Below are 8,757 nucleotides of genomic sequence, written 5' to 3'. Positions count from 1 at the left end.
CTGCCAAAGGTACCTCAGGTTCTAAAACCTTCTGGGAAGCATACAGGAGCCCATCACTGTGGTGGAAACTGATGGAGGGAATGGACCTCACGATGGCTGAATCAGTCACTCTCCCCTGGGAAGGGCCCAAAGCCGTGGGGTCTTGAAAGCCAGACCTTTTTCACCAGGTGTGCCAATGTCCACTATGAAAACATTTTCAAGAGACATGACTGTTAGAAACACATCTCTACCAAGCCCTTTGAAATGAGAGCGCAGGGAATTAAGAAGGCAGGCATCATGGCAGTGCAAATCACCATCGTAGGTTATAGTTAAGTGAGCTTCCTGGTCAGGTGTTCATGTTTTCTCCATCATAATTATCCAGTTATTCTCAATCCACAAGGCTGGAAGTCCTTCAGAGAGGAGCCATCCAAGCTCGGCCTCATGTCACCATGCTGAATACCTGCTGGACTGGTGTCTTTGGTTGTGAGGGCAGCAAACAAATCATTCACATTTTCACCATACACATTCAAGTGCCTTTCAAATTGAGAACAGTCTATATTAAAAAATAGAATAAAAGCTCCCAAACTATATGTTACAAACATATTTTAGCAAAAGATGTAAAACATGGCCAAGGGTTGGTTAATTACAAGTTGAGTATGATGTGTAGTGTAGTTAAATATGCTTTTTTTTATGAAATGGAAAATGCTGAGTGTGTAAATGATACAGTGCTAGTCCCCATGAAGCTCACAAGGAAGGGGGCACCCAGCTGGTTGGGTAGAAAGTGCTCTAGGTGAGCAATGTGGCCAGGGGTCACAGCAGGATCATCATTAGCATGTGCACCTATGGCCTGAGGGAGAGGACAGTGGTGGAGCTAGCCTTTGGAGGCGTCCTCAACACTTCTCTGTGTATGTGAAGTTCCCTTGAGCTCACAGAAGTAACTCCAATGGCATTGCATGGTTGTACTTACAAACAAGAGCTTTGTGCACACCAAAAATGACAAAATTAAACATATGAACATGTTCATATTTCAACATTAAATCATGTCGGTATAAGCATAGGATAAAATTACCATCATTGCAAAAGATGGACACTGCTAAGCTAATCTTCAAAAGAATCACATTTATCTGGTGGGGATGTGGTGTCTCATGCCTTTAGCTCCTGCACTTGGGAGGCAGAGGCAGGCGGATCTCTGAGTTCGAGGTCAGCCTGGTCCACAGAGCAAGTAACAGGTTTCAGGACAGCCAGGGCTGCACAGAGAAACCTGTCTAGAAACAAAACAACAACAACAACAACAACAAAAGTCACACTTATCTCCAAGGTGAGAGGAAGCTAGTATTCACGCAGGCATTTGTTTATTTTTTCCTCAGTGAAGAGAGAGCCCCCCAACTCCACATGCCTGCCACTGACCAGGCATTTATGGACACAACATTTTTGTAACATTTCTCAAATTATTTCCAAATTCTGGCAACATAATGGCAATTTAACTGACCTTCAGAGTCAGCTTTATAAGGGTGGCAGACCCTCCTACCACCTGAATTCCTTATTTGCATACACAGATTTCCAAGACAACACAATAAAACTTAGCAAGTCTCTTTCGGTCCTGAGAAGGGAGAATCCTTTCCTGTCAACTTGACTTCATTTCTAAATTTTCCAATAACATCTTTTCTGGAGACTTTTTTCCTTCACCTGCTTTGGATCTGGTCATATTGTCCTTGTCTGGGTCCATTCACCGTGGAAGAGCTACATCTGAGAACGAGGAGGGAATATTTTCTTCCACCCACTTCAAATCTTCATCAGGATGGTCAGGAGTAAGTTTAGCTGTTCCAGTTGAAACTGCTTTTGAGGTTCTTAATTTTATCCCTTTGGTTAACTTTTCAGATGTTACCCGGAAGTCCTCAACTTCATCATGACAGTTGTCTACTGATGGCGTGAAGACATAGCTCTGATCTCGTGCTGATGGTCTCCATACACACGTTACCACAGTGAAGGGAAGTGAAAGAAGAAGTTCCAGAATGCACCGACCCAGAGCTCCACCAACCTGACTCGAATCTGGATTCTGTCTTCTGTGCCCACACCACAAGCAGTGGAGATGAGAGGTTTGTAAGTTGTCTAAACAGTGGCATTTACAGTGTTCCTTTTTAGCCTTAGAGTCTTCTTCATGGTTTGTGACAAACTTTAAAAAATTCACCAGTACAGGCTCGAGTCAAGGAGAGAGGCAGGCTGGCCAGAAGAACAGCATCAGAATCTTTCGCTCCACGGCTCTCATCACACCCTCAGTGGATATGCAGATAAAGCCACCCTGGTACAGACACCTACGCATGACTGTTTCTAAAGGAGGAATCCATAACTCCAGGTCACAGTGATCACAAGCAGAGAGCTGATGTCCTTCGAATCCACAAGGTATCAGGGAACCTTGTGTTGACAGTCCAGTGCTGTTGATGTTTGTTATTCACTATAAAAACCTGCTTTTCAAGCATTCCCAGGAAAAGTAGTAGCTGCAATCCAGAACTGTATTCTTAACGCATTTTTCCGGTAACATGCAGACCAGACCAGCCAGAGAACACCACATAATATACAAACAATACATATTACTATGTAAGAACCATCAAAGGCCAGCCTGATGCAGCGATCTATCCATGAGGCACCATCACAGAAAGGAAAACATTCAAATTCCAGTTGGTATGTGAAGATGTGATGTCAAAAGATATGGCATCAAGACTGCCACACCAGGGTTGGAGGGATGGATCAGTGGATAAGAGCACTTGCTGTTCTTGCAGAGAATAGAACCTAGTATCCACAAGGCGCCTCAGGACCACCTGTACTCTAGTGGGAGTGTACAGGCACCGAACACACACAGCACACATGTATGCATACAGGCGTAACACTCAAAAGCCATTCTTAAAAAGTTCAATCAAAAAGGAGCCTCACCCCAGCGCTTGCCACACAAGCAAGAGGACTTGGGTTCAGGTCCCCAGAACCCACATAAATGCCAGTAGGCATGGAGGCTCACCTGTAACTTGAGACTCAGAAGGCAAAGACAGGATTTCTCCAGAAAAGCTTGCTAGCAAGACACATGGTGAGCTCTGGGTTTTCTGGAGAGACCCTGCCTCAAATAACAAAGTAGGAGAGAGATTGAAGAAGAATCCTGATATCAGCCTTGGGCTTTGTGTGCAGACATGAGCATTTATACACATAGTCGCCCACACTCATGCTTGCTAATCCTAGCAACAAGGAGGAAAGGCTTGAGTTCACAGCCATCTTCGAGTACGTGACATTTCTCAAAACAAAGACGAACAGCACAACACACTTGCTACATTCTGCAGATTGAGGCAGGAGATCAGCTCAAGGCCTGGGCTACATCAGGAGTCCACCTATGGGCCGCTAAGGCAAAGACAGCGTTACCTGCTAATTCTCAGTTTCCCATCAGGCGGCGCTCCAGCACCAGAGATTTCATTGCAAGTTACAAGTCAGAGACTTGAGGCCGGTTTTGGTTAATGTTTGTTTTTCAGGCTAAAAAGGAAAGCTGTTAGAAAAAATAAACAGTTTATCAGGCATTGCGACAACGACGTTTGAGGGGAAAGACAAGCTTTCGCTTCAAGGACAGGAAAAAAAAAATGTCCCTGCACGAGTAAATGCTGAGCCGCCTGTAAACATGATTTAAAAAAACACCCAAAACAAAATCCACCAGAATGGAGAGGAGGAAGAAAAACAAAACGTTGGAAATCAGAGGGAAGATGAGGGAAACGGAGGACCACAGAGACTGTCCACAGGCCTGGGTGGAGCCCGGAGCAGTGAGAGAGACGTGGGTAATGCCTCCGGAAAGAGGAGGTTGACCTTGCTGGATCCAGGTTGCCTGGCTTGTTGCATGTGTGGCTGCACAAGCCACTAGGTCTGACTCCTGGCTGGCTGAACCTGAGATCCTGGAAACTCAGTCCTTCCAGGCCTGCATCACCTCAGTGCCTGCAGGGATGGAAATAGCCCGGTATTGCCTGCAAGCCAAGTTAGCAGACCGAGACTGATGAGCTGGGATTTTAGTTAAAGGGGTTGTGTTCGAAACAGCGAAGTTATTTAGAGCAGAAATGGTTGGATTTGGGGAGTGCTATTGTGTTGCCTGTTGAGGGTTATGGTGATGTCCCCAAAGGCAGGCTTCACTTGGCTGTTAAAGTAGCCTTTCTTCAGAATATATCTATTAAAGAAATGATTCATTTTATTTTTAATTACAAGTGCACATGTGTGTCTCTGTGTGGGAATGTACAGTTGAGTGCAGGTGCTCTGGGAGGCCAGAAGGTGTCAGATCCCCTGGAGATGGAGTTGTAAGCTCCTGTGAGTCATCCAGAGTCAGTGCTAGGAATCCAACTTGGGTCCTTGGAAAGAGCAATCTGCACTACTGACCTGCCTTTGAGGACATCACCATAACCCTCAACAGGCAACACTCCCCAAATCCAACCATTTCTGCTCTAAATAGAAGAATATGGGCAAGTGCTGGAGAGATAGCTGGAGAAATGGCCTAGCAGTCTCCAGAATGCTGGGATCGGGTGTTCTACTGGGTCTGACCGTATTCTGGATTCTTGATCTCTCTCCCTCCCTCCCTCTCTGTCTCTGCCTGTCTCTGTCTCTCTGGTTCTGGGGAACCAGACTAGTGTCTTGTGCGCACTAGGCACTCTCTTCCATGGGGGTTGTTCGCTCTATCCACCTTCTCACTTAAATCTTTCCTGTGACCCCCAAATCTGCTGTCCTCTCTCGGTACGCACAGGAGGTTCTAGCAGGGGAGTGCAGCTGTTGCTATACCCTTGACAGAAGGCTAGTCCTCCTCTATTCAGGGAAGGGAGCACACAGCTTTAGGAGGGACACACGGAGCTGTGAGGGAGGGAGCCCTAACCAGATCATCTGAACCAACCCTGGTGATCAATGGGGTGACAGATGTTGCAGCCGCGTTGCCCACACATCTGCCAAGGAGTCTTGAAGAGCTCCTGACAGCTACCCTCCCGTCTCTGGTCCTCATTGCACTGGGGTTATAGGGCTGTGCATAACCATGCCTGGCTTCTGTGCCTGGTGCTGGAGATTTGAACTCAGCTCCACAGCAAGAGCTCTTCCTCCCAGTGCCGTCTCCCTCGTCTCCAAATTAGCTTTTAATTTACAAACTTTCAGACTCACAGCAGCAATTCTCGTTATTCCCTCCCACACATATACACCTTTCCTCCTTCCTTCCTTTCCTCCTTCCTTCCTTTGTTCCCTCTTCCTTCCTTCCTTCCTTTGTTCCCTCTTCCTTCCTTCCCACTTCCTTCCTTCTTTCCATTCTTCTTTCTTTCTTTCTTTCTTTCTTTCTTTTTTTAAAAAAACTTCTTTTCTCTTGGGCAGCTATGCTAGTTAGATATTTTTGGAAGTGTGACAAAAGTTCATTTGGGAAAAGGAACCTCAATTGAGAAAACACCTCCTAAGATCATCTTTTAGGTAAGGGAGGACATTTTCTTAATGAATGATTGATGTGGGAGGCTCACAGCCCATTGTGGGTCCTGGGTTGTCTCAATAAGCAGGCTGAGTGTGTATAATGGAGTAAGACAGTCAGCAGTGTTCCTCTGTGTTCTCCATGCCCACCTCCGGGTTCCTGCCCGAGCTCTTGTCCTGGCCTCCTTCATGATGGACTGTAAACTGGAAGATAAATAAACCCTTTCCCCCTAAAGTTGCTTTTGGTCATGTTTCATTATAGCAGTAGAAAATGAACTAAGACACTATCATCAACACTGCTGCTACCAACACCCGCATCTTTACCTTTAATTACAGGTCTGAGTCTGTGTGTGGGGAAGTGCATGTGAGTGCAATGCCTGTGGAGGCCAGAAGAGGGTGCTGGATCTCCTGGAGCTGGAGTTACAGGTGGTTATGATTTCTTTACACAATAACTGTGGTGAACTTACAGGCTATGGGCACACACATCTTTGATCTTATTAATGAATTTCCATTCATTTCCTAAAAAGCTGTACCCATTTCTACTCCTGCTGCAGTGTGGAGTTCTGGGTGGTCCAGTGTGCCAGGGGCACACTTCCTCAGTCTAACTCATTTATGGAAATACCACATTTTCATTTTTGTCTTTTGAGACAAGATCTCCTGATGGGTGATGTTGCTCTGTGTGCTGTGAATGTGTTATTGTGATTGGTTGATAAATAAAATGCTGATTGGCCAGTAGCCAGGCAGGAAGTATAGGCAGGATAAGCAGACAAGAGGAATTCTGGGAAGAGGAAGGCTGAGTCAGTAGACACCAGCCTGTTGTCCAGGGAGCAGCATGTAATGGCACACAAGTAAAGCCACAAAACAAAGTGGTGGCATATAGATGAACAGAAATGGGTTAGTTTAAGTGTAAGAGCTAGTTAGTGGTAGCCCTGAGCTAATGGCCGAGCAGTTATAATCAATATAAGCCTCTGTGTGATTATTTTATAAAAGGCTGAGGGACTGTGGGTGAGAGATTTGTCCCGACTGTGGGACACAGAAAAACTCCAGCTACAGTCTCCTATTTCCTAGGCTGGTCTCAGACTTGCTTTGAAGTGAAGAAGGGTAGCATTGATACTCACCTCCTTGCCTCCACCCCTGAGCTGAACTGACAAGCAGGAAGCACTGGCATTGAAGTTTTAATTGTTGATTCTCCAGCCTCCACTGAGGTTGTACATTTTACTATGTGTATTAGGCGTTTGTGTTTTCTCTCAGAGACATCTATGTGTGTTTGTTGCCTCTTTTTTTTTTTTTTTTTTTGGTACTCTAAAAGTATTTATTGAGCTGGGTGGTTGTGGCACACTCATTTAATTCTAGTCCTTGAGAGGCAGAGACATGTGTAATCTCTGTGAGTTCGAGGCCAGCCTAGTCTACAGAGCAAGTTCCAGGACAGTCAGGGATACACAGAAAAACCCTGTCTCAAAAAAGCCAAGTGTGTGTGTGTGTGTGTGTGTGTGTGTGTGTGTGTGTGTGTGTGTGTGTGTTTATTCTAGGGCTGGAGAGATGACTCAGTGGTTAAGTGTGTGTGTGTGTGTGTGTGTTTATTCTAGGGCTGGAGAGATGACTCAGTGGTTAAGTGTGTGTGTGTGTGTGTGTGTGTGTGTTTATTCTAGGGCTGGAGAGATGACTCAGTGGTTAAGTGTGTGTGTGTGTGTGTGTGTGTGTGTGTGTGTGTGTTTATTCTAGGGCTGGAGAGATGACTCAGTGGTTAAGTGTGTGTGTGTGTGTGTGTGTGTGTGTGTGTGTGTGTGTGTTTATTCTAGGGCTGGAGAGATGACTCCGTGGTTAAGATTGAGTACTGAACTGGCAGAGGACCAATGCTCAGTTCCCTGTACCCACATAGGACAGCTCACAACCTCCAGCAATTCTACCTCCAAGGAATCTGACACCCTCTCCTGGCATCCATGGTCACTCACCAACACACACACACACACACACACACACACACACACCCATACCAACACACACGCATAATTAAAAATAAAATTTTTGCCAACACGGATAAAAATCATTGTTGATTTTATTTTTCTCAGATAGATTCTCCAAGTGTAGCCCTGGCTGGCCTGGGATTCTCCTGCCTCTGCCTCTCAAGAGCTGGGTCAAGGGCATGTGGCCAACCTTCTTTTGATTCTGAGGTGTTTCTTACGCATTTTGCACTTTGTAGGTTGTCAATGTCCAGGGCTCTGTGGCCGTCTCGTCACACTTGTTTTCTGTCACTGTTTTGGATGGTGGGTCCCTGTTCTTTCCCCTCCACCACAAACCTGGTAACAGTCCTCCCTGATTTCCAGGAATTCATTGAAAGTTCTGGTAAGGGTACTTCTTGTTTTTGCCAACATTGTTATAGATTTAATTATTTAAAAATATTTCTTCTGTCACTTCCAAGGCATTTGGGGGCGACAGACTGTAGCACATATGTTCACTTTGCCATTTTATCCAATTTAAAGCATTTTATTCATTTATTTAAATTACAAAATTATATCTATGTATACACATTGAATATATGCATACAACATGTTGTTTTGAAAAATGACTAAATTGTGAAATGGCCAAATAATGCTAATTATCTTATTCATTACCTTATAAAAATGTACTCTTCTAGCAATATTCAGAAAGGCAACCTATTTTATTAACTAGAGTTACCATGTTGCCATTAATTGTTGTCTGTTTGAGACAGGGTCTTCCTGTAGGCCTGGCTGGCCTGGAGCTCACATGTGTATGTGTGTAAAACATTGAAACCATTTTCTTCCATCTTCTCTGTATAGTGCACCTGCTGTCAGCTCCGAGTGGAGTTGCTCTCGAGGTGAGCTGCTAGCATTCTGAGGTGAGCCTGGGAAGATCTGAGATGAGGAAGGTCCCCAACTTTGGTATGGGAGAAGAGGTTTCTGGATACTGACCGCACCTAGCATCTACCTCCTGTTTTTGACATTATGTTTCCTGTTTGTGAGTGACATTTGCTCTGGAGGTGAAGAGCAGAAGACATGGCTGCTCACAGGCCCACTCTAGCCCAAGGGCTTGTGATCAGACAGGCCTGCGACAAGTCACTTCCCTCTGGATGGCTTTCAGGGTGGAACTAAATTCCTTCTTTCATTTTATTAGTTGGTATCCTGGCCAGTTTTATATCAACTTGATACAAGCTAAAAGTCATCTAAGTGGAGGGACCCTCAACTGAGGAAATGCCTGCCTAAGAGCTGGCTGTAGGCAGGCCTCTAGCGCATCTTCTTGATTACTGATTGGTGTAGGAAGAGCCAGCCCATTGTGGGTGATGCCACTCCTGGGATGGTGGTCCTGGGTTCTACA

General features: G+C 45.3%; 1 pseudogene; it reads right to left on the bottom strand.

Moving 5' to 3' along the window:
- Nucleotides 1-1,483: 1,483 nt before the first annotated feature.
- Nucleotides 1,484-8,757, bottom strand: part of LOC114697412 — a 30,907-nt pseudogene continuing 23,633 nt past the window's right edge.

The sequence above is a fragment of the Peromyscus leucopus genome, chromosome 9 (genome assembly GCF_004664715.2).
Source record: "Peromyscus leucopus breed LL Stock chromosome 9, UCI_PerLeu_2.1, whole genome shotgun sequence".
Lineage (NCBI taxonomy): Eukaryota > Metazoa > Chordata > Mammalia > Rodentia > Cricetidae > Peromyscus > Peromyscus leucopus.
The sequence above is the reverse complement of the archived record's forward strand: the minus strand, read 5'-3'. Positions and strand labels throughout refer to the sequence as shown.